Raw genomic sequence first — 26,982 nt, 5'->3', positions numbered from 1 at the left:
AAATTTCTGGGCCCCCTCCTTTGGCTCCTGGGGCCCCCTTTAGACCCTAGGCCCAGGTACAAATTACCCCCTTTACCCCCCTCTCCTAGGCCCTGCCTCCGAGGAAGGTGCACGAGGGCATTGCCGCAAGGGGATTTAGATAGGATTGGGCTGTGAGTCTGATTCTTGGCTCCTCTAGCTTCTCGCTGCCTACGCCGACTTGCAGTGACCGCTACTCTTCCCCAGAGCTTCTGCCCCAAGCCTTGTGCTTCAGTCAAAGGGAATTCCACACATGCAGGGATTCCCTCACCCCATCCTGTCGCTCACACAGCATAAACCTGGCACATGTTCCATCATCACAGCTACTAAAGTCCTTTCGCAACTCCTGTCCAAGAAGCCTTGACTGACTTCTCCCTGGATAGGCTCCCTTAATAGATTCCGTATGGATATATCCCTCCAACATTTGGCATGTGTTGAGGATACTTGAGTGCTTACCAACCTGCACACAGCTGCATCGAAAAGCGATGTTGTTTTCATGTTCGCCAGCCAGCAGCCAGATGTTTAGGGAAATTCTGCCCCCCCTTGTTCTTTTCTTCTGGCCATTCTCCATTCACCAGCCATTGAGCTCTCACTGTCATGCTCCATCCACCTTCCTTACCACATTTTAAAAATTCTCCCCTGTTTTGTTTTTAAACAGCTGGCAGGCTAATCCTATCCTACACTGGAACAGGCAGGCTGGCTGGCCTGCACTGTGTCCAGTGCAGGCTTGGAGGTGGCTGGAGCACAACCCACTATAAGGGGATATCACCCCCAGTAATGACCCAGCCACCCCCAGGGGGCTACTCGGATCTGCATCAGTGAAATCACTGGTGTAGATCTGAGCAGTCTGGTGTAATGCCATGCTGCTTAGTAGGGGGTTGTTAGGATCCAGCCTAAGTGCCGGAGACCAGTCCTTACCCTCCCAGTGGCCCACCCCCACCTAGCCTGGTATGCCCAGTTTTTGCCACTCATAAGACTATACTTCCATGGTGCAAACTTAACGTGACATGAAAGTTCCATGATTATAACTCCTGTCATTAAAAAAAACAAAACACACCCCTGTGTTCATGAGTATACAGGGGCAGCGGGCCTGTAGAGGTTATCACATGTACAAATATCAGCATAAAGGAATCTAAAGAGAGGTGTGGAACCGTCTGAGGTTGCAATCCTATACACACTTTCCTAGGAGAAAGCCCCACTGAACCAAACTGAATTTATTTCTGTGTAAACATACGTAGAATTGCACTCCCAGTCAGAGATCAAAATCAGTTGGTGTGTGTGTGAAATCAGTGTTGGACTTCTGTGTTGTTTTTTTTTTTGGAGAATCCAGAGGGGCGACCCAGAAATTGTTGACAGATTTACAGGCAGAGCCTAATGGGTTCCCCCCCCCCAAAGCTAAAACAGACATCTATAGAAAACCACCCTTTCCATTTCTTTTTCTGACAACTAGTCCCAAAACATCCCCTTTGGTAGCCAGGCTGGTTGCCCCCTATGATCAGTTGGCAACCCTACTCCTGTACTCACTGATACCTGGGCGATGAGGGTCCACCATGATCTGCAGACACTTGTGTATAAGCTCAAACCACCCACTTGGGTGTTATAAAAAAAAAGATAGTGACAACGTCCATGTTAAGGTCAGAGGTTACGGTTATCGACACATGACTTTAATCCTTCAGACACTTCAAAGGCTGAAAATTGGTAGACACCCACTGAATGAGAACTCAGGAGATTAGTACTTGTCAAAAAAGTTGATTTTATTGATTCTGTTGAAAGTACAAAAGGGTGAATAATTTTTTCAAATGAAGCCAGAGAAGATTCCTGGGTTTTGGTGTTCTCTCACTAATATACTGGTGCTAAGTGCAATTGTATATTATACATGCAAATATTTGATCAGCCTCCCCTTCACAGGAGCAACCTAATCAACATACAGTGAAATCCTAAACCTGTTTACTCAAAGGAAAATCCCAATGATTTCATTGGGACTTACTCCATAGTAAGTGTGTTTAGGATTCTGTAGTAAATTCTTCGTTCCTGCCACCCTAGCCTTTCATCTTAAAAGTCTTTGTTTCTTCTGGGATTTGTGATAAACAACATAATTATATGTCTTTTTATTCCTTGATTGAGCGCATGTCTTACAAATGATGATTTACCACTTGCACATCACAAAATAGTCTGAATAGATACAATTATTACATTGCAGAGCTTAACTTCAAAATTCAGAGAAGTAGTTTTAAGTCAAGCGATTCAACAAAGTCGATTTCCTCCTCCATATGGAACCCTCTAGCTAAGCATGTCAGCCTATGTGCCACATGCCAACTCAATAATTCAAAGTCCTCTCCGCAGCTTGTTGCTCAATGTGATGATCATATGTAGCCTCTGCCTCTATTGAAGTCAGTATGTTTAACTTGGCCAGCACTAGTGTGATGGATCTGCCTACCACATGATGAGAATTGTGTGTGCGCTGCTCTGTGGGTGCAATCCTAAAGAACTTTCCAGCATCAAGGTAAGGGCAATGTAGCTCCAAGGTAAGGGAACAAACATTCCCTTACCTTGGGGAGGCCTCCATGACTGCCACCCAACTGCAGGATGCCAAACATGCCCCATTGGAACAGCTATGTCAGTGCTGGAAAGTTGGTTAGGATTTGGGCCTGTGACATTAAAAAAAAAGGATTTCTTAGAGAAATCAAGTGAGTTTCTATGCAATAATTAACATTTCTCAGAAGACCTCTGTGCTTTCTGTGCACTGAAATTTCACACAGAGTGCACTCAAAGCGAATTTCAGAGTTCCTCATGAAAAATCATAGAATCAAAGAGTTGGAAGGGACCTAAAAGGTCATCTAGTCCAACCCCATGCCTGTAGCAGGAAACCCTGTCATGTATACAGCTCTATGTGCTTAGAACAGTGGTTCCCAAACTTACCTGGGGCATGATGCCTATTCTTCCCAGTTCAGTTATGTGTTGCCATCTCGGATTTTATGAAATCTCATGAGATCCAAGATGGTAGCACCCAAATCTTATGAGATTTCATAAGGCACCCTCACCTGTGAGTGTGCTGCAATGCTCTAAGACTTAGAGGCTCTCTACGGATCACACACAGTTCCTGATAATATGGAACTCCCTAGCTAAGCATGTCAGCACACTTTTCATGTACCCAGCTGAGAGTGCAGTGGTTGAGGATGAAGTCGTGACGATATCGTGAGAGCCATTCGCATTTCCATTCGGAGAACGACTGCCACATTGCTCCCCTATGCATTTGCTTGGAAATAAATTTCCCTGGTTTGAGTGGGATCCGCTTCCAAGAAAACGCGTTCAAGATTGCAGCCTGAGACACACATGTTGGGAAGGAAAATGCTTCACATCGCTGCTTTGCAGAATCAATAATATAAAACATATCTCCATTAAGACTTGATTTAATTGGAACTACATTTTCTCTAATCCCTGCCAGGAATAAAAAAAAAAAATGAAAGCAAGACTAGTTACAGAGTACACTAGTCTACTTTTTATCTCTTGACCTGCTTAAAGAGCTAAGCCAAGTTTCATTAAAAATTATTGGTCATAACTTTTTTTTTTTTGGAGCTTTTTGTCTTAAAATAGTCCCAGATGGAGGCAACATCATGATGAAATTGTACCAGTCTGGAGATTTTTTTCCCCTCTTCTCTGTGTTCTGCTCCATTTACCATGAATAGATTGGTTACCCCCCCCCCTTTTAAAATAAAATAAAAAAGGAAAGGAACATGGTAAAACCCCTTTATGACAAGGACAGAGTAAATGAAATGACAAGAAGGTATCACATTCATCATAACAGATGCAGAGGAACCACATGAGTTCTGCAACAGGCAACACTATTTCTCCTAGAGCAATGGGAATTGCATGAAAAGTTCTACCACTACCTTCACTGCTTCTGCCTAGGTGCGAACACGCACAAGTTGTATTCAGGAATTCTTTCCGATTTGCAGTGGCATCTGCTAAAAATGTCAGACGTGATCACAGCCTTTGCTAAAACAAGGATTTTAACAACCCCAAACCTTATGATAGGGTTATATTTCAGTGACTTGGAAACAACACTGCATGATCTAAAACAAAACAGCACAGATGTTTCCAGATAAACTGTTTTGTTTATGCATTGCATTAACCCCATGAAACATTTATGCAAATCTCACATTAACAGAAGGTAAGAAAGAAAGAAAGAAAGAAAGAAAGAATCTGGATGGGTTATGGAGAAAGACAATGTAAGCAACCGTTGTTTGGGGATGTTTTTCTTCTCTGTATTTTATGGGGTGTATTTTAACTCTCTCTGGGTTTCTGTTTCAAAAGACACAAGGGGCATTACCGATTATTTCCCCCCCTTCTGTTTTCAGCTCTGCCATCGTTCCTTCCAGCTGATTTCACATTTTCTAATGCTAATAGTGGGTGTGCGGTTTTGAGTTTCTCTACTGTCAGCTGGTCAGTAGGTCTGGGGGATATATTTAATGGAATCTGACAGCTGATGGGACTGTTCCCATTGAAAGGGGGATTTGATATGTGGGATGAATATCTTGACCCTCAATTCGCCATATTAATGATCATTATTATTCAAACTCCCACAGCTGATATAACTCTTTTTCTCATGGACACACCAGTACATGTGTATAAAAGAAATGACTTATGGATGAGTTAGTCCATATACTTGTCCGAGTGCCTTTTTAGATAGCATGTCAAAACAGATTAGTGCTGTTGCCCCGCCATAAAATTAAAAGCCCAGGCTTTGTGTGTTGTACACTTGTAAACAAAGCAATCATAAAAATGTAGAGGCTCTCTGTGTTGTGTTGGGCACCCAGTGAATGCGTTCCCTTTTAATAGTCAAGACAAAAAGGGGGGGGATATAGCAGCTTTGGCCCAACTCGCAACATGAAATGAATATGCAAAAGTCAACCAGTTAAACTCAGTTGGCACTTGGCCAGCCGATCTGTCTCGATTTATAATAAATAAATCTCATTTTCATAGGATCTAGTTTCAGGAATAAGAAAATGTAACCCTCCTGTCTAATTAATGCACATTTGAACTCATTGGAAACCTTTAAAGAACTCTGCTTCATTGAGTATTGATGGACAAAACCAGTTGGCTTGGGTTAAACTTGCTTTTGACAATTTTCCTTAAAAAAAAACAAAAAACTATGATCAACAATTCATTTCACTTTTAACATAGAGAAGTAAAATGGTGTAGATGGGTTTATGAGAGCAAGCTTAATGTCACCTCCAGCATCTTTGGGCAGAGAAGAAGTTGGTTGATGAGGTCTTTGAGAAAACACACGGAACCTGCAACACATAGTGTCTTACAAGGAATGGTTTGGTTTTAAATTATATGTGTCTTTTGAAAGGACAGAGGCATAAAATCCTTTATTGATCCTTCGCGACATGCCCTGGTTTGAATGCCTTTTAAAATGGAGCCTCTTGAATGCCACAATCAATAACCTTTTCTGCATTTTTTTTCTGGTGGCAAATATGCAATTTTGTGTTTGCTGCTTAAAAGCATGTAATATCTATTGTCTTTGATTTTCTTAACAAATGAGACAGCAGGTAATGTCGCCAGCCGCTCAGTCCTCCTGACGGTTATGTGTGGGACATACACATAAAACCTTTGCCTGACAGTGTTTATGGATGGTCCTTGTGACGCATGAATAATGTAAGCCTAATGTAGTTTCCTCTTTACTTTAACAAGTTCTCTATAGAGAGGGAGGAAGGGAAAGAGAAAAGACTTTGTAACCATCGAAGTTCAGCAGTTCTTTTCCAAGCCACCATCTGCCTAATGCATTCAGACACGAATCCAATGTGCGCGCACCCATTCAGCAGCGGATGAGAGCGTGTCAATAACTTTTAAAGTAACCATCGGACCAAGGAGACGCAATTAGGTTCCAGTAATAGAATTCACATTTGGTTTCCATATTTTGGAGGATGAAGTTGACACAATAATATCTCAATTACTGGAAGATTGAAAAGCTTATGATGATGCGTAGCTCCACATTCTTTTCGCAAAACACATGAAAGCCTTTTGAGAAGTGAGGCTCTTAATTGTGCATGAGTCATCTTTCATTCCTCTCCCTCTTCTTCTAAACTACAAAGTCATCCTTTGGATTACAGCACTGGCTCCCTGGGATGGGAAGCAGGATCATTTTTTTTTTTTTCCACGTCCCAGTCTTGTTTCTCACTGGTGGGTTGGAAGGGTACCATTCCAGGCCTGGTTCTAGAAACAGAGCCAAGGCAAATCTACCTAAACTGGATTTTCTTTCTCTGTTGGAGCAACCCTAGATGAGTCATTTCCTCCACTGGTACCGCATGTGTTGAATGTCACTGCTTCTCTGCAAAGCTGGGATCCTTCTGAAATTCTTATCCAAATTTTTGAACGTTGGAGTTCTGAATTAGTCGATCTTTCAGATGCAGAAATGATGCACTAGGGATTTTAAAATGTTTGGTTGGTTGGTTGGCAACCTTCAGTCTTGAAAGACTATGGTATAAGCCTACAGCACCCGGTATTCCCAGGCGGTCTCCCATCCAAGTACTAACCAGGCCTGACCCTGCTTAGCTTCCGAGATCAGACGAGATCGGGCATGTGCATTTTCTCTTTCCAAATGTTGCACTGTCTGTGTGCATGCAGTTATTTTTGCAGCACTGTGGGCGCAATCCTAACCCACTTTCCAGCGCCGACATAAGGGCAATGCAGCTCCTAGGTAAGGAAACAAACATTTCCTTACTTTGAGGAGGACTCCATGAGTGCCCCCCAACTGCAGGATGCAGCACTCGTCCCATTGGCACTGCTATGCCAGTGCTGGAAAGTGTTAGGATTTGGGCCTGTGCTTGTTCACTTACTTTTGTTTTTATACCACATTTACATTAGCAAGATACCTTGATAAAACACAATAAAACAGCATCATATGTGTAACTGCATCACATTGTTTTTGTGTTATTGTTACTGTTGAATACGTGCATGTCAATTGATACTACACTCCCCCAAAAGCCATCTACATCTACATTATACTTATGGTTGTATTGTAGTTAAGAACATAAGAACATAAGAAGAGTCCTGCTGGATCAGGCCAAAGGCCCATCTTGTCCAGCTTCCTGGATCTTACAGAGGCCCACCAAATGCTTCAGGGAACACACTAGACCTCACTTCACTTCTTGTCAGGTGCTTTATCAATGTGAGTATGGGTACACAGCAGTAAAACACTGCACAAAAGAAATCCAAATATAATATGTACAATCATTGGTGTTTTTTTGGGGGGGGCGGGAGCATTCTATCAATTCACACATGCACCTTGGCAAGAATGAAGGAAACAAGATACCAATGAATTGAAGGGCATGAGACACTCTACGCCAGCCATTTTCAATTACTGTGTTATGGCACACTGGTGTGCCTTAAATGGTCTCCAGGTGTGCCACGGCGATTTGGGAGAGGGTTATTTAATAGGGCCATTGGGGGATGTGAGCCCCCCCCCCATCAGCAGTGTGATGTGCCTTGTCGGTTGTCAAAAACCTAATGGTGTGCCTTGATTATTTTAGTGCCTTCCCAATGTGCCATAAGGTGAAAAGGGTTGAAAATCATCACTCTAAGCTGTGGCAAACTGTGTCCAATTCCAGAATTCGTTTTAGATTTCCTCTTAGTTAAAAGAGGAATTCAGGAGTTGTGGAAATCAGAGCGAAGAAATCGGAAAAAGAATTAAGGAGCAGGACAAAAAGGATAGTGTCATCCCTACAAAATTACTTCATCTCAAAAGGAGGTAATTTATAGCATATGGGTGGTGCCTGCCACTTTCTCCCTGCAACAATATAAACACACACATCTGGAATTGTGTGTGTGTGTGGGGGGGGGGTGGACAGGGGAAAGGCTGAGCTCTCCAACCATCATTTCTTCACCAGAGAACAGCACCTCCTGAGGCCCTCCTATGAAACAGAGGCAGTTGTCTTGTACTGAACTGAACTTCAAGTAGTGGCGTCGCTGGGGGGTGCAGGGGATGCAGGACACACTGTGTGACGTGCATGAGGGGGTAACACTACTAATTGCCAAAATTTTTATATTTCTTTATTAATACCATCATGTTATAAATCAATTGATGTGTAATTTCATGCAGAGTGCAATGAAACAAACTGCACTGAAATATCCTTATTCTATGAAAAGTTATAGCAAAAACAGCAGCAGGTGTGGGGCAATGGTATGCCACCATGCCCACTGCCTGGGTCGTTGCCCAGCCCACTGCATGGGAGGAAGTCCATCATAGGGCTGATGTGCTGACTCCTGCACTGGGTGCCGCAAACCCTAGTGACTCCACTGACTTCTAGTCTAGTTCAAGACTAGTATCTAACTGACATCAGCTCTCCAGGGTTTCAGATAGAGGTCTATCTCAGTCCTGGAGATGCCAGGATTTGAAACTGGTACTTTTTGCACGAAAGCTGTGTGCTCTTTTTCTAACATGCAGTCCCATTCCCAAAACAAAAGCTTGAGTTCCGCACATCCTTATGAACATTAGAACATGCCTTATATTGGACCACTGGTTCATCTAGGTCAGTATTGCCCACACGACTCATAGAAGCTCTCCAGATAGAATTGGAGTCTTGTCCAGTCCTACCTGGAGATACCAGGGATAGAATGTGGGAACTTCTGCATGCAAAGTACATGCTATAACAGTGAGTTATGGCTCTCCCCTGAGAAGGAGCGCCTGGAGTTTCAATCCATGAAGTGGCCATGTGCATTTGATACAAGTCTGGTGTTTGGAGCCTTGTGTGAGTTCTAATGGTGAGCTCAACACTTGTCCTCCGAATTAAACTCTGGAGTATAAGAAGTTGCTCTTGTATTCCCACCTGCAGAAATTTGGCCACCTTAAAGCACTTCGGTTTAATGGAATTGATTGTTTTACCTTTTAGATCTAGCAGCTGGTTGGTATTTTATTTTGTGAGAGCTTTGGAGAGACTCATTGATTTTTCACCAGAGATGTTTGCTGTTTTCTTCAGTCAATACTGTCACATAATGAAAAACTTGACTCAGCTGATCAAATTCAGCAATGTGCTTGATATGTACAGGGGCAGTAAACCTCTTTCTTTTAAGAAATGACACCATATCCTTCCTACATGGGTCAAAAAAAAAACACCACAGAGGTCCCTTGTACAGAACTGTGTCATACCAGGAGAGGTTGCCAACTGCCCTTTGGTTCTGAGAAATGGCCCTTATGTTACAGTACTGTATTCTAATTTAACACTCTAGCTCATTCAACACTAAACATTTTCTACATTGATCTGTTGTTCTGCAGGGGAGCTTCTACACAGTGGCATAGCTAAGGGGGTGTAGGGGCAGCAATTTCACCAGGCAACAAGCTTTAGGGGGACAACAAGCTGAGCTTGACACTAGTGGCCAAAATTGTGAAAAATTTAGTATCTATGAATAATACCATCATGTTATATATCATTGGAAAGGTAATTTAATGCAGAATGCAATGAAACAAACCACACTGGAATATCTGCATTGTATCAAAAGTTATGGCCAATTAACCAGAAAATGAAAACACAACTGCCTTATGGAACAAAAAGTGGATTTGCTTAACTCAAAACTGACCTATGAGAGTGGTTGATCTGAGAGCCAATGAGATGTTGCTATGATGCAGCATGGAACTAACAGGTGTTAATATAAGTCAGCTCTCATTTCCATGTATCATAATACAGTTAACACTGCTACCTGAGTAAAGAGGCACTTTTTCAAGTGGTGCTCTTCTTATATTTAGCAGGGGGAGAATAACTATCCCTCTTCATTCCAGCACATGCCTCTAACTTATAAATTTACTTAATTAAATTTGATTTTGTCATGGAGGGAGCTACAAAATCTTCTTTGACCCCAAGTAGCAGATGGATGCCTTAGCTATGCCTCTGGCTGGGAAGAAGTGGCAGAGCAAGGGAGTGGCAAGCTGCTGGGGGGAGGAGGTGGGTTTTCCTCTGATTTTCACTTTTTTAAAAGCCTGTGTATGATGTCACTTCCGGTTGTGACATCACTTCCGGGGTCTCATTTTGAGCTTAGCACCGGGCTACACGATCATTAGCTATGCCACTGCCCCTAAACTTCTGTTGCAGAATCCCTGTCTATTTCAGTAGATTTTGTCTGAATGTTTTCTTAGGCGCACTCTGCATTTGTGTGGGGAACCACCATGACCTCAGTTGTCCCCCAACAAAGCTGAGCATTTACCTTAGAAGATACTGGTATTGTGAAGTAGATTTTTTTTTTTCCATAGCTGTTAATAGCAGTGATGCCTAATATGTAGAGGTGAGACGGAATGGTTTTATTTTTATTTTTTTTGCAGATTTTGGTGTTTTCCAAAGGTAGAAGTGCAGAAAGTGATTATGTGCTTTTATTTTGTTATCAGCATTTTCTCCCAACTCTACTCATAAGAAGGGTTGAAGGGAAAACACAGCTGAAAATACACATAGCTCTGTTAGCCTTTGACCCTCAGTTTATTGAAATGTTGCAACTAGCTGGGGTCTTTCTCTCATGATTGGTTCTAGTGGTCAGTTAGGAGTCCTCAGGAAGCCCTGTATGCTTCAGAGTCAATTTCGGAGATACACGAACAAAGACAACAAAGCAAAACAACATGGCTGACTATGAACTAATATGAATTAGTTAAACAGAATTTTATTCCCTTGGCCTGTTGGCAGAACAGGCCATGATGCACAGTCAGAAAAAAGCTATTGTTGGTACATGTACCCCTGCACCAAAGCATCAAGTGTTGGGGCAATGTCATGTAATGCATATCCATGTGCCATGAGCGTGGATGTTTCCTTGAATGCCACATGGTGTTCTGTTATCAGAATTCCAACATGTACCACACAAATGGGCAAATGGTATCAGGGATGTGCCTGGTACCATTTGCCCATTGATGTGGTTCATGTTGGTTTCCCCCTGCAGTCCTTTCCTTGCACTCAGATCTCTGGTAGAGTTTGTTTTACGGTAACAAGGGCACAGTATCAATATTTGTTCATCATAGGCTGCTTTGGATTTCTGGGTTTTCAGTGGCTTTCCCTCCAGGATGACGAGTTTCCCCAGATTAATGCTTATCAAATAATTTCATGGCACATTATCCTCAATGAGACACAAATTATCCTCTCTCTCTCTCTCATCAGACGCAGAGACTTTGCATAGCAGTATAAATGGCTTTTACCCAATCAAAAATAACTGGCATTATATAATCATAACCTCTTCCTTCAAGAAACTGGCTTCTACTGAAAGTCCGTAAAGTATGCATAATTATAGGGTGAAGTACACTAAAAATATATCCTGAACCACGCATAATATAAAGCATAACTGCTTGATTTCATCATTATCCTTCAGCACGTTGCATGGCCCATGTTATACTGTACACTGCAACTGACTCTATTCACCAGGGACAATCCCTACTTTTCGGACCCTTTTCCAAATCAATCTCTGTCCTTTTCATTCCTTTTCAGGGAAGTGTTCCTAAAATGCACTTGGTGTGAGTGGCTAGAATGGTCATCCTTCATGACCATTCCAGTTTGCTTCCATGACTTCCTGTCATGTCCAGAAGTTATTGCTGATGCTGGTGCTTTCTTTCAGGGAGCCCCGCCTCAGATACGGAGGGGAAAAGGTTTGTAGGTGTCATTTTGACGACCCCACCTGGGGTGGTCCAAGACACTCACCGCCGCCAAGGCCCTGCAACTGGCCTCTGCAAGGAGGCTTACCTCCATACGAAGTGCCAGCTGCAGCTGTATATGGCCTGCTCCCCGCCTCAGAGCCTCCGCCCCGAGGCGCAGGATCTGATTGGTCCAAATTGATCCTGTTGGGTTAAAGCCAGAATTAGGCCCTGCACCTCCTAAAGTTGGCCCCCTAGGGGAGTAAAGGAATGGATTCTCATCTCCTTGTAACCTGGATTCAGACTGCACCCACAAAAATTATGCTAGCTAAAGCACTTGTCTAACATGTGATTTGGCCTTGAGAACTAAACCAGAATTGCAATTCCATGGCAGGTGGAATTGTGCCCTGGCTGACAAAAGTGGTCTGAGTTTCTTTGCAATCAGACTCTCACCAGCTCACATTGGGGCGGGGGGGGGGCTCCTTTGTAGCTCTGAAGCTCAGGCCTTATTTATGAAAGCTTATCTTATTAGATAAGAGCTTGACGCAGAGGGCAACTTGGGTGCCAGAACACACTTTCACTCTGCTGTGAGTTCTCATGCCAACAACTCTCTACTAAGAAAACACCCTCCTTACCATTCCTATCTGTTTGCGCTCTCCAGAGATCTCTGGCTATGCTTGCTGCCTGCCAGCACATGGGACCGAGAGCTCACGGCACTCTGGTTTTCCCGTTTCGCCTGTATAAACTGACTGTGGTGCTAACGTGTAATTATATCCTTTGCAAAGCACTTTAAGATGTCTGATGACTAGGAACAAACTGCAAGGACACGGAGGCTCCCATTGTTTGCAAATGTCGAAGCATCACTGCCAAGCACTGAAATAATGAACCCAGGCCTGTCCAAGCTCTCACACACGCATGCGCTCACATTCATATATACCCCCCTCCTCTAATCTTGAAGATGCTTTATTTAAAAAGAAAAAAAAAGCTAAAGGAAGTAATCCCTTGAAAATGAGGAGAATCTCATATCAGGCATCCTTCCATACTGTTTTACAGCTGGCATTGGTGTGTTGCATTTCTTGAAAGTTTATCTTCCTGTACCTGGCTCTTCTCCTTTAAAAGTGACTTGGAAAGCGGTTTCTCCAACTGGCTTCTTTAGCAGAAAGTGAGAGAGAGAGAGAGAGCTCAAGGAACAGTGCCAATTTTTCATAGCACTCAGGAGACTCAGTTGAAAAGCTTCACACAGACCAGACAGTTGGCCGATGGCGTGCTGGGTTGGAGTGGGTAACGTTTAGCAAAGTCGCCTTTGTCCATTGAACCCATCAGGTTCTAAACCAGAACAAAGAAGTGATGACACAACAACCGTAGAAAAGGACAGACAAGTGCTGGCAGAAGCATTGTTGTGTATTCAGCAATGTGTTTCTCAGCTCCAGGAAACTCCCATGTGAGAGCGCAAGCATTAGATCAGGTGTGTCAAATTGGTTTTTTTCATCCAAAACCAAATAGCATTCATGATGCCTTCTGCAACTGTTACCCTGAACATGCCTGATCTTATATGATCTTGGAAGCTAAGCAGGGTCAGGCCTGGTTAGTACTTGGATGGGAGAATGCCTGGGAATACTAGGTGCTGTAGGCTTATGCCTTAGTCTTTCGAGACTGAACATTGCCAACCATTTGCCTTCTGCAGGCTGGAAGTGATGTCATAAAATAGGATGTGATGTTTTTAAGCAAGTCACAAACAAAAATAAGCACTTTTTCACACTTAGGAACTCGTCAGCTGCAAATGACAGATGTAAAGGGCACAATCCTAACCAGCTCTACTCAGAATTAAGTCCTACTTTGTTCAATGGGGCTTACTCTCAGAAAAGTGTGGTTAGGATTGCAGCCAAAAACATGCAAATCTTGACCATATTTTGAAGGTATGGGAGAGCCAGTTATCAAGCAGACTGCTCTTCCAGTAATGACACCTCAGCACAGCTCAGCAGCCAAGAGTAGCTGGGTGAGCACAGGGGGACAAATAAAGAACTTCTGGGGTCCACATCTGGCTGACACCCCTGGATGAGATGATGCAAGTCACTGTTTGCTACTCTCGGAACTAAATTATTAGAGGTGATGGAAAACGGTGAGAGCAAAATTTAAACACATAACACGGCTTTCTGCACTTCTCATTTATGTAAAAAAACAAAACCCCAAAAACAAAACCCCAAATCTGCATAAATAAATAAATAAATAAATAAATAAATAAATAAATAAATAAATAAAACCATTTTATTTGATTTTTACTTATTATTGAATGAAGGTCCACAGGTAATGAATGCGGCTGCATCTGCGGACACTATACCACCTATGTCACCTACCTAGTACGCTTTTAAAGCAATTATAATTTATATTATAATGTAAACTTTTGAATGAAAACACAGAACACCGCTTTCTGCAGTTCTAACTTTGGAAAACATCAAAATCCATGAAAAAATAATACCTTTCTCTCCAACTCTATCAATTACGCAGGGTATTGTAATCCTATCCACACCTTCTTTGCTGCAAAGTAGTATTGAAAAGGACAGTTTTGGAAAAGCAAAGATGCTTTGTCCTGCTTTGTCCTTCCTCTACCTGTTCCTTCCTCCACGTAACTTTTGCTCCTATACCAGTCCTTGCAATGGAAACATGGGTTTGAACTCTGGCAAAGAAGTGGCTTGACATGAGAGCCTTGCAGAGGAGGAGAACCATCATTTCAATTTTAGGTACAGGGAAGCTTTTTTGTCCCCTCCCCCCTTCATGCTTTAAAAATGATGAATGTTATATGGATCTATACAGCAGCCAGTTATAGATTAACAATTCTGTACGCCGTTGGGAAGAACAAAAGAAACTTAGTTATTGCATTTCATTCATCAAACCTTTTTAATAAGAATGTCATTACTTAATCCTCTTTGGTTTTGAGCTCTGAACAATGGGGGCCAACCGCCTTGGTTTTTTCAAAGTGACCCAAGTCAGAGAAATTAATGCATCATTTCCAGGGAGGAGTGGGCAGGGCTGTGGAGGGGAAATTATTACCTTTAATTCATAATTGTCTAATGAAGCATAAACCCTAACCTGTCAGTGCTGCGATTGGAGCCAACCCGTTTATGACTGATACCTCAATTCCCAAACTGCTTTGATTTCACTCACTCGCTCTTTGTATATATCTCCAAAGGATAACATTGGAATTGCTCTCCCAATGCGTGCAATTACTCCAAAAATAACACCCTTATATAGATGAACCAAAGGGTTGGGAAAATATTATCATAAGAGTGTAATGTCTTCCAGAGGATTTATACAGCTGAAAATGAAGGCATTTAGGGGGGTTCCTTAGCGCTGACATGCCACAATATACTGCTTTGCATTTTATTTTATACTTCCTACCCATCCGCAAAGACACAATTTGATTGCCGTTTTTTTGTCTTGAAAGAACTGTAACCTCATTCAGAAAGTCTCTGGCATGGACATTTTTCATTTTCCACAACTTTTTACCACTGGACCCTTCTTTCCAAATTTCCTTCTACTTTTTTCTTTTCTTTTTCCAATGCATATTTCAGTTGGTCGTGTTGTTCCCTGATTTTTCACTTGTTTGTTTTAAACAATCCTTGCTTGCCCTCACTCTCAATTGCCTTCATGAGCCACCTGGTCAGTGGTTCTGAAAGTGGGACACTTGGAAAGGATGGGGATGTGTTTCTCTCTGCATGAGACAAGACCTGGTGGGTTGAACACCACTTGGCTTGATCCAGTGTCATTCCAACCAGGTTAAGTAAAAAGAAAGTGATCCTCTTGTAGAAGAAGCTACAAAACCACACAGTGCATGAGAATCTTCACCTGCTGACCTATGAGATTATTGGTGTTGGGTTGGGGTGGGGGACAAGGTAGAGTTCAGAAGGGGTGCCCAAGGATTTTGTTTTACAATTTCTTTGCTGCCATCTTTGATGGGGGGACTGTTCCTCTCCATAATGTTCCTCTCCGCACCGGCCCACAGAGGCTGAATCCAGTTTCTGCGCTGAAATAGGGAGTGAGCCTTGTGTTGGCCGAGCTCAACTGATGCAAGGCTCTGGGAAGGGCAGGGAGGAGGCGGGGAAGAGGTAGGAGGGAGGTGTTCTGGGGCTGGGGGAGGGTGGGCAGAGGGCATTCCCAGGGACGGACGGGGAGTAGGAGGCAGGACTGGGATCTGCTGTTATGTCGGATCCTTGCCCCTATACCTGAGCAGCGTGGAGCAACTTCAAGCCGCTCCATTCTCCTCAGACTTGTGCCACCTCAGGAAGTGGTGCAAGTCTGAGGAGACCCATAGGGGCTGCAGTGGCTTACCCGGGGTAAGGGGAAGAGTTTGCCCTTACCTTCAGCTGCCACTTTGGTACCTATCTTGTGTTGGATACAGCACAAGCCTCCTGGCTTGCCTGTTCCAGTGCAAGATAGGATTGCACTGCAAATCACACAGAGATGCCACAGGCAAACTCCTCTGTGAGTGAATACTATGAGTTATAGATGCTCTCAGTTTTTTTATTTAATTCCTCATGCTAGACAGTTTGGGAATTACTGCTCTAAGCTGCCATAAACTGTAATCAAAACATTTTGCTTTTGCTTGACTTACGGAGAACCAGAAAGAATTGCTACCCCAGCCTTGATCCACATTTGATTTACATGCCTCGGTAATTCACACTTCACCTCCCAAAGAGAACTAAAATTAAATTAACGTGTCAACGTGTGAAAAAGTTACTCTTAAATTAACAACTGGCACACATTTCGGTTGTGGCTTTCAAACGCGACATTTGCTTGGAAATATTTTGCTCTCATTATTCATAGCACAATTCCTTTCAACAAACTTATTCATAGTTGCCTCCTCTTCCCCCAAAAAGTATCTCCGCTTTATTCTTACCTACCAACTTTTGACATTGTGAGCCACAACCAAAAAATTATGGCACAGATGGAAAATCTGCATCAGCTAGGGTGTTTTGGGTTCTGCAGGGAGCGAGGAAAGGTGCATTTCTTCAGATGTAACACAAAACCCAAAGGGAAAATTTCCCTAACCCAAAGAGTCAACACAAGAATACAAAAGTAAAAGTAAAAAAAAGCCCTACCAACTAAAATTAGTCCTGAGCTGAAAGTTCCCACTTCTGAACTTTTAGAAGTGGAAACTTAATTTAGAGTTTGGAGAACAAAATGGTGTGTGTGTGTGTGTGTGTGTGTGTGTGTGTGTGTGTGTGTGTGTGTGTGTGTAAAACTGCCAACTTTACAACACCTGGTGATTAGTGATTAGATCACCAGCACCACCCCCAGATGATTTTGACCAGGGTTGAAACCCAACTGCAAAATGAATGTAGAATGTCAAATGAGCTTTTATGCCAGATACATCAACCTGAGGAGGGCATTCAGATGTGAAGATTAATGACTGAGAAGACCCTGTCTCTCATGTCCATTTGCCTGACCACAGAAGGTGAGGGGGCTTATTGGAGCAAGATGCTTATTGCATATGAGCAGGTTCGTGTGTACAGATATAGCCCTTTAGACCCCCAATTTCCAAGCTCATTGGATAAAGAAGACATAAACTTGAGACAAGCCAGCTGTGACCAGCTCAAGCCCCATTCAGTTCAATGGCACTTGACATAGCCAACTTCCTTAGGATACAACCAGTCATTTATTTAAGAGCTGGTTAGTTAGTGCTACGGATTGCAATGAGGTCATTGGGGTTGGGGAGAGGTTTTGTCAGAGTGGGACAAAGATAGGAAAAGTAGCAGGGAAACAATGAGGAAGGAAGGACCATGACACCTTATATAAGCAGGAGAAAGCTACTGCCATTTCTTATGGAATCTATTTCCCCCCAAGAATATTACCCAATATAATTTACAAAATTTCAGTTGAATATACATTAGTGGAGCAGCTTCTGAAGGAGAACAAAAGAAAGAGAGGCAAACAAATGCATTAAAAGCTTAGCACCCAGGCTTCAAATCTCTGCAGTTGGCAGTCTATAAACTTTTGAAGTCAAAAGTGTCCTTTCTGTTTGTTTAATTTTTTTTTTAACAAAACACCCTGGCTTGCATTTAATTTTATTTTAAGTAACTCGCTATGTCCTGTATTCAGATGAAACGGATGACTGGAAGAACTTTTCCTGGCAATGGGTCATTTTAGTGCAATAACTGTTGCTAAAGTGTTGCACTGAAATGAAGGATGAGTACATTTCTCCTGTCTAGTTCCTTCTGTGGAGTTGTGAACTGATGTTCTCCCATGTCCTACACAGCAAATACAATACATGCAAAATAGTGACCAATATACTCATGGCCCATTCAGAATCTATTGCCAGTTGCCTTCAATAAAACCCTATTCAGAAGTTATGGTTGGCAACCTTCAGTCTCGAAAGACTATGGTATAAGCCTACAGCACCTGGTATTCCCAGGCGGTCTCCCATCCAAGTACTAACCAGGCCTGACCCTGCTTAGCTTCCAAGATCAGACAAGATTGGGCATGTGCGCTGCTCAGAAGTTATGGCTACATGCATTTCTGGTAGCCTTATGGAGGAATTAAAGTGGCAGCTCCGCATATGCTGGCAATGAGAGGGCTACTAGCAGAAGAGGAGAAAAGTAAGAGGTTCACAGACACTGGCAGTGGGTCCTCCTGGGGCATTTGAACTCCAGTATTTGTCCAAGGGTATCATGTACTGAAAGTGGCCCTGACTATAGACGAGATGTGTCAATCATCCCTCCTGAATATTTGACATCTTGAGATGTCTAGAACCTTGAACAGGGAGCTGAACCCTTGAGAAGGACAACTTTAGCACTGGGCAAGGAGACCTATTTTGAAATGGTGGCTCTCTTGTTTAGCAGGCTTTCTTGTTTAGAAACATCTCTGCTCATTCCCAACATAGTGCCTCTGGAACTCCCTCCTTGCTGGTGTCCCTTTATTTATTTATTTATTTATTTATTTATTTATTTATTTCTAAACACTGGGAACAAGTGGTGTCACTAGGGCTCACGTCACATGGTGCCGGATGCCAGCACGTCACCCTCCCCATGCAGTGGGCGGGGCAGCACCCCAGGTGGTGGGCGTGGTGATAGACCATCACTCCGCCCCCACTGGTTTTTTGGCTTTACCTTTTAATAGAACAAAGATAGAACACATTCTGCATGAATTTACGCATTGATTGATATAACATGATGGTATTATTCTTCCAAATTATGATTTTAGTGATTTTGGTCACTAGCGGTGTCACCCCCCCCCCCGGGTGTCAACTTACTAACACCTTATTGCAGCAGTTCTCAAACGTTTAGCACTGGGACCCACTTTTTAGAATGACAATCTGTCCAAGACCCACCAGAAGTGATGTCATGGTGGAAGTGACATCATCAGGCAAATTAAAATAAATAAGTATAAATAATTAAAGTAAAACAAATAATTAAATAAGCAGAAGCCAGCCCTATTCCACCAAGTGAATTTCCTCTGTGGCCTGCCTGCAATATCTCCCCCCCCCCAAATCAGTAAGGTTCTCAGCCCTGCCCAGTGCCCAGTTCAAATAAGAACTTCTGTTTAAACCCGATCACTGTCAGGATCCACCTGGCTTTGCAAGTCTCAGAAAGGTTCACCTTATCAGCTGAAGCCTCTGTTTTGATTCTTTTTAGCGTGTGTGTGGGGGGGGGGGAGGCTGCTTTCTGGAGCACTTGTTTAGCTCCAGGTGCATAGGATCAGGACCATTCTGGTAGCCTTGCACTCTCCCTCACCTAATCTTCCACACCAGCCAAGGCATGATTGCTTACTCGCAAGTAAACGTGACAATGAGGCTTAGTTTCGCTTTCCATAGAGCTCAATACATTCATCTGCTTGGAGGGAGGGACTTCCTTCTCAGGTGTTTTGGGGGGCTGCATTTATTGGATCAGGACCATTCTGGTGTCTTTAGATTCCTATCAGCCTGCCCTTTCGAATGGACTAAGGTATGTTCGCCTGTTCGTGAGTAAATGCGTGATATGGCTCACTTTCACTTTCCATAGGGATCCATGAATTTTTGGTTCTCCAGTTTTTTTGGCCATAACTTTTGATAGAAAGGAGATATTTCATTCTAGTTTTTTGCATTGCATTCCACCTGAAATTCTGCATCCAACGGTATATAATATGATGGGGCTACTCCTAACCACCGCGATTTTAGCATGTCACCCCCTAGTGCGCATCACCCCCCAGTGTGCGTCACCCCCCAGTGCGCGTCACCCGTGCAGCCCACACCCCCTGCACCTCCCTAGCTGGGAGCACCTCACTGCTGGGAACCCTTTGGAAACTAGGAAGCTTCTTCTTATTCCTTTGCTATGCAAACCTCTTTCTGAACATGTTTTGCTGAAAAGTCGTATATAAATATACTTCATCACAACCTATCCTGGGCTGGTTATATTCTGCAATTTGTGATCTAGCCAAGAACCAGGTAATCACAGAGATATTGTCATAGGTTCCTTGCTATTTCGAGCAACATTCACTACTACTACTACTACTACTACTACTACTACTACTACTACTACTACTACTACTATTATTATTATTATTATTATTATTGGTAGTAGTAGTGGCAGTAGTAGTACTGGTAGTAATGACCAGAAAACAGGGTTTGTCTCCAGTAAATAAAGGGAGTATGTCTTGCAGGCCAATCTGACCTAAATCTCTGTGTGGTGATGCAAATTCCACTACATCTTACAGAGGATTGTTGGCTGCTGGAGGTCTCCTCAAGGTAAGGGGACATTTGTCCCCTTGCCCCAGTGTAAGTCCCAGCTGCCACAATGGGTCAACTAGGACTTGCACTAGCAATATTGCTGATACTTGTCTGTGTTGAACCATCCAGGTGGATCAGGGCCTGGAAGAGGGTTTGGATTCAGCAGGCACTGGTACTGCTGAACCCACCCGCCTCCCAGGCCCAATTGGCCCACCTTCCCTATCTCCATTCCTCCAATTCCCTCCCCCCACCCAATTCAACTCCCTCCCCACCCTTTCTCACCTCATTTCTTCCCCTTATGCCGGGCATACCTGTTCCGGGGGGCCTGCAGTCACTCTGCTGGTGCATGCAAGAAGTCTCTAACCTTCCCCCTAGAGCACCAGCTCGTTGCGCTGCAGTAAAGCCCTTTGCTACATTTTTGTGGCAGCCAGAGATGGCGGAACACGCATTCTGCCAGCACCACCTTTCAATAGGATTGGGCCATTGAGCAATCTACAAACCAAATAACCTTTAACGAACACCCTTATATGTATCTTTGTGTACACACGCAGAAAGTATAACATGCAATTTCCAGGCAGCCTTTAATTTGGTCACGAAACTGATTCCCTGCTAGTTGCACACTGTTCTCATGTGCTCACTTAAAACTTTTTTTTCATTGTTTCAGAATGTTTAATAGCCATATAAAATTATTCAGCCTATTTCCGCATGAATGCACTTGTGTTCTTTACATTTTTAAATAATCAAAAGGAGAGAATGCCCTCGCTCCTCATAAACACAATGCTTTTTCTCTCTGCGCATTGTAAAGGGATCTCATTTCCCCTCCTGCTTTTCTTTCCATTTTTTCCCCCCATGTTTGTTGTGAGTTCCTTTTCCCCAGACAAAAAGGTTAGACCATGAGAAAACCAAAGCCAGGAGCCTGGGTTACTGAACAGAAATACCTGCATGAGGGTGTGGGAAGAACGCAACTCATGGCCAGTTCACCCATGAGGCCAGCTGAAGTGCTTGCTTCATTTGCCCACCTCATTGGTGAGGAGTATCCATCTCTACTCACTCCACCTCTGTTCCTTCTCCTCCTGCTGCTTCCTGACATCAGAAAGGAAGCTGGGGAAAATGTGGAAGAGGACATGTGGGGAAGAGGGTGGTGGGCTAGAGCAGGGGTTCTCAACCAATGAGGTGCATACCACTGCTAGTTCACTTTGTTGGATGGTCCACATGGCACCTGCAGCCCAAGCAGTGAAACCATGATGGGATCTTTCAGTGGCTGCAGGAGGCTCAACCCAGCAGGCAGATCTCCGGTGCACAGTTTTTGCATGCTTGGAAAAGCCCTCCCACCCATGCAGAGCCTCTTACCACTACTGGAAGTTCCCATCATGGTTTCCAAACCCAGAAGTAATTGATGATGACATAATTGCCATTTACTTCCAGTGGTACTTCTGAGGAGAGCATCAGAGCAAGTCGGTGGCATAGCGTTGAGAAATGCTGGGCTAGAACATCGGCGTCCCTTCCTCTTCCACTCCATTGCCTTTTTCCTCTCTGAAGGGAGCAGGGGGAAGAGCAGAGGGAACTGTGGCTGGTGCACTGCCAGGTGAAGAAGGGACATTCTATGACACAGGTACTAGGAGATCCTGGGATAGTTCTTAAGACCTTCCTCAAGGTATAGAATGGCTGGAGAAGTCCAACAAAATTGCCAAAGGGACCAGCTTATCCCGGAAGGACACCTTGCTTGTGGCACAGGGCCAAATTAGATGCGCAATGATGTATTTGCTAAGCTCAAATTTTGGGGGGCCTAATTTCTGTTGTTGATGTGGAGTGAGCTGCTTTGCTGTTTTGGTCATTTCTTTTATGGTGTATTGCTTTTTGTGATAATTTGGTTGGCCCTGCTTGTTATTGACTTTCTCTCTTGAAATCTCTTCGTTCTGTATAGTTTTGAATTTGCTGTGCACTGTCTTGAGCACCCCCCTACTAGGAAGAGAAAAGTGGGATATCAATATCTGAATAAGTACAGCAAGGCTGCCATCAGAGTGAATTTACACACTCACCTGAGAGTATTCCCCATTGAACTCAATGGGATTTCTGAGTAGAGGTGCGTAGTATTGTGCTGTTAATATAGTCTGTTCTCACTATTTGCTAGGGTTAGGTTCCTGGAAATCCTTGAGGATAGTGAATTATCAGTGGGGTAAGGTGCAGGGAGTTAAGGAACTTTACCTGTTGGGCTTCTGCTTCCCCCACTTGCTTCAAAGGCCCTGTTGTTGTGGGCATCATTTTGAACATTTCTGCAGCCTTCAGGAAGCCAATAGAGACCTTCTGAAGGATGTAGAGATGTTTAGATCTTGGATAGCCAAAAACAGCATCATGGAAAACAAGCGAAGGACACAGTCCTACCCTGGACTACTCAGAAGTAAGTCCTATTTTGTTCAATGGGGCTTACTCTCAGGAAAGTGTGGTTAGGATTGCAGCCTAAGTGGCAATTCTGCCCCTTGCAGACATGTGAATTTGCAGGTAGCAAATTCACGTATAAAGAGAACTGACTGTAAATCAAGTCTCTCTCTTGACCAGGGGCAATCCTTACTTTCTTGTATCTATCTGTCCCTGGTAAAATATAGTCCATCATTTTGCTTCTTGGGGAGTACCTTGTTAAGATGTTTAACGTGAATTGCTTAACTGTCTAGTTGTAGCATCTAAACCTGCCACCTTCCAATGAATTCTCCAGCATTCTTTGTATTTACCAGTGTAAGTCCAGATTGGAACTATCCACCTTGGGGCGACAAGCTTGGAAGGGGCATATCTCATTATTAAACAACGAGACCCTGTACTGTACAGTTCAGCTCAGATTTAATTATTGCTATCCACACAAGATATAAGATACATGGTATTTAATTAGGTTGTTCCATGTCTCTATTATAAAAGAAATGAAGACATTTTGCTTAGAGATAATGTAATTATTTTATTCCTAACGTTCATCTCTCCAAGCTGCTAAAGAAAGGGGTACCATTCATTACATTTTAGTTCCTCTCTGATTTTCACTGCATATTGTATCAAATCCTTGTTGCTGTTTTTAAATGCTGTTACTGAACATGAGCTCTATAGAGTGAGAAAGCATTAGATAATTTAAACATCATCAGACATAATAGGGCTGAAATTGGGAATCTTGTAGATCAGTGGTTCCCAAACTGTGCAAGGTGGCATGTAAGTGTGCCATGACAAACTCACGGGGGTGCCACAGGATGTTCCTGGTGGCCTCTTCTTCTGGATTTCCCAGATGCTACCATCTTGGCTGGCCCGAGATCGCATTAGATCTTGCACTATTCTCATTTAACTTAAATAAATAAATAAATCTTTCTTAAAAAATGCAAGGTGTTTCTTTTTTCCATTTGGAAAAACCTAAGAAGGAATGTATTTGACCTGCATTTGTTTGCCATGCTCCAACCTCATTCAACAGCGAGGAGGAGTAGAGAACTTTAGCTCAGGGTGACCGGATGTCCTCTTTCTCCAGGACATGTCCTCTTTTTTTAGCTTTGTGTCCTAGAAAAGAACTGAAATGTACTCCTTTTCCCTGTGAGTAGGCCCCTGCAAGCAGTGCATAACTTTCTTACAATTAATGAACTATATGCAAATAAATTAGATGAAATATAGTTTTTAATTTAATAAAAAGTAGTATAGTGTTAAAATTAACCCCATGAAATCAATATATGAGTGCCACATGACATTACTTTGCTGTGTCCTACATTTTTCTTAGTTGCCCTACGTTTTGAGGTGCCTTGTCCTCTTTTGTGGTTATGACATCTTGTCACCCAGCCTTAGTCCCAGACTCAATATTCTTACATTGCTGCAGTGAGGCAGAACTGGGGGGGGGGGGGTCAAAGATATTATGCAGTTGGTGCTAAGACACAGTCTGGATGATGATGATGATGATGATACAGCAGTGATGGCTCATTCACACATGTGGGGTCACCCAGTGATACTGCAGTGATTGGGTGATGTCATCCAGTCCATGCTTCCATATATAGTTTTAGATTTGGAATGAACTGTAGTTCCCTCCCCCCCACCTTTGCTTCCACATTTGCAGATAGCAAAATAAAGTTGCACTATGATGATTTTAGAAAATTGGGGGGGGGGGGGAAATGTGAACAGAAGTCATCCAATTTGATGGGGTTTAAGGGATGACTTCTTCAGGAGAGACACATTTATGCAATTTTTAAAGATTGCCTGGCTCAAAGTGCAGTAAAAAGTCCAAAGAGATATTTTGCTTTAAACTCAGTCATCGAGTGTGCCTTTGATGATGATGTTTACCATTTTATATAATCTCGTGCTTCTTTATTCAGGATAAATCATAGTCAACTCCCTGACCCAAATCCCATTTGCAACAATCATCATCTGTAATATAATGATACGTGCAGTAAAAGGGGAGAAAAATGACTTCTGTAGGGTACTCATCATCAATTAAAAAGTGGCATCTTAAACTTCTTGAAACCTTTGTAATCTGCAGTATAAAAGCGCATTTTATGTTAGTGGATAATTTAGCATCCATAACCTAATTAAATGAAGTGAGTGACAACAGTATCCGCGGCATAAAACTATATCTCTGTAAGTGGGTAATGTACACACTTCAGAGACGAGAAGAGAACCTTATTGGGGGGAAAAATGTTATTATGAAGTCTTGGCCTTGCTCATAAATCCCGCTAACATTATGAGCAAAATTCTATTCATCATATACATGTATGTGTACTCCAACAGCATAAATTTTTCCTCCGTTCATTTCCATGGGAAAAAAAACAACAACACTTGCTTCGGTAGGGCTTGGGCTGCAATTTCAGCTGTGGAACCTAATGGGAAGCTATTTCTACGAGGATTTATTGCTAGGATAAGTGAGTGGTCTGTTTTTAATGTTCGAATATATGACTCTTACTTTCTTTTTAAAGTAGGCAGTGAGGGTGTCAGAAAGCAGATGATGGCCTGCCTCTCACTCTTCTGGTGGGTGGCATATATTTGGGGGCTAGTTCAGACATGTCTGCTGCTTGGTTTCTTGTCATGTGATGTATGCTTACTGTCATAGACAGCTACCTATATTTATTTATTTTATTCATTTTTCACATGACCCTTCATCCAAGGAGCTCAGGGCAGTGTACATGGTTTCTTCCTTCTTTGTGCCTTCACAACAACCCTATGAGGTAGGTTAGGCTGAGATATAGTGCTTAATCCAAGGTCACCTAGGAAGCTTCATGGCTGAGTGGGGACTTGACCCTGGATATTCCAGATCAAAATCCAACTCCAGAACCACTACACTATTCTAGCTCACCAAGTCAGTATTAGCAAGTCATATACCAAGATATACCAAGTCAGTATTCTCTAGATCAGTGGTTTTCACACATTTAGCACTGGGATCCACTTTTTAGAATGGGAATCTGTCAGTACCCACTTGGAGGTGATGTCATGACCAGAAATGACATCATCAAGAAGGAACATTTTTAACAATTCTAGATTGCAATCTTACCCACACTTACCCAGGAGTAAATCCCATTGACTATCATTGTTAAAAGCATATACATAGTGGCTTGTTAAAAGGACAGGTCTGTAACATTTCCGCAAATGCAGTCACATACCATGGTAGCATCAAGTCTAATAAATTAAAAATGAAATATTGAAATGAATGGGGACGCACCTGAAATTGGCTCGCAACCCACCTAGTGGATCCCAACCCACAGTTTGGGAAACACTGCTCTAGATTGACTGGCACCTAACCACGTGTCAGATAGGGGTCTTTTCCAGTTCTACCTGGAGATGACAGGGCATGAACCTGGGGTTTTTTCCAATACTAAGGATGAACTCTCCTGCAGAAAAATAGCCCCTGTCCAAGTCTGATCCCTCAGTACTTGAAATTGGACTGTGAGATGAAGATTGAATAAAGACACCAATCATTCCCATATGTGTGACATGTAGCGAGCACAAGTACCTGCCTTAACTTTCCACACACACACACACACCCCACACACACACTCACATCATCTCTGATGCCAACAACTCTCCATGTAGGGGTGTTCCAGGGCATGGACAGATGGCACATGATATAGCAACATGAAAGAAGTTCTTTCTCTGCATTTTTTATAACTTCATAAACCTCTCTCAAGTGTTCTCAGAAACAAGAGGGCCAAACAAACTCACTGCAACTACTACCTCCCTTATGGCACGCTTGTGACAGTCCATGCCAATGTAGGGCCAGAGCACAGAGCTCGGGATTGGGCTCTAAGAGTTCTAATATTAGCTCTGATACATGGAAATGAAAGCTGACTCATACTAACGCCTTATTGGTTCCCTGCTGTGTCATAATAACCTTATTGGCTCTTGGAACCATCAGTCTCATTGGTCAGTTTAGAGTTAGAAAATCTACTTTTTGATACACAAGGTGCTTCCTTTTCTGGTTTTTTTTTTTTTTTTTGCTTTGCTATAACATTTGATAGAATACAGATATTTAAACATGATTTGTTTCATCACTTCCTGTATGAAATTCTGCATCAAATGATATATAACATGATGGTGTTATTCAAAAATATCAAAATTTTCACAATTTTGTGAATATTTTTTGTCTCCTTCCCGGGGAGATGGAAAGAAGGGAGAGGGCAGGGGGAGGCGTGCCAGGGGGAGGGAGCGGGGAGGGAGGGAGGGAGGCAGG

At 42.9% G+C, this 26,982-nt stretch overlaps 1 pseudogene; it reads right to left on the bottom strand.

Moving 5' to 3' along the window:
• Positions 1 to 18,001: 18,001 nt before the first annotated feature.
• Positions 18,002 to 18,126, bottom strand: LOC136660948 (5S ribosomal RNA; annotated as a pseudogene).
• Positions 18,127 to 26,982: the final 8,856 nt, after the last annotated feature.

Source organism: Tiliqua scincoides, chromosome 9, assembly GCF_035046505.1.
Source record: "Tiliqua scincoides isolate rTilSci1 chromosome 9, rTilSci1.hap2, whole genome shotgun sequence".
NCBI lineage: Eukaryota > Metazoa > Chordata > Lepidosauria > Squamata > Scincidae > Tiliqua > Tiliqua scincoides.
This window is presented reverse-complemented; position numbering and strand designations above follow the sequence as displayed.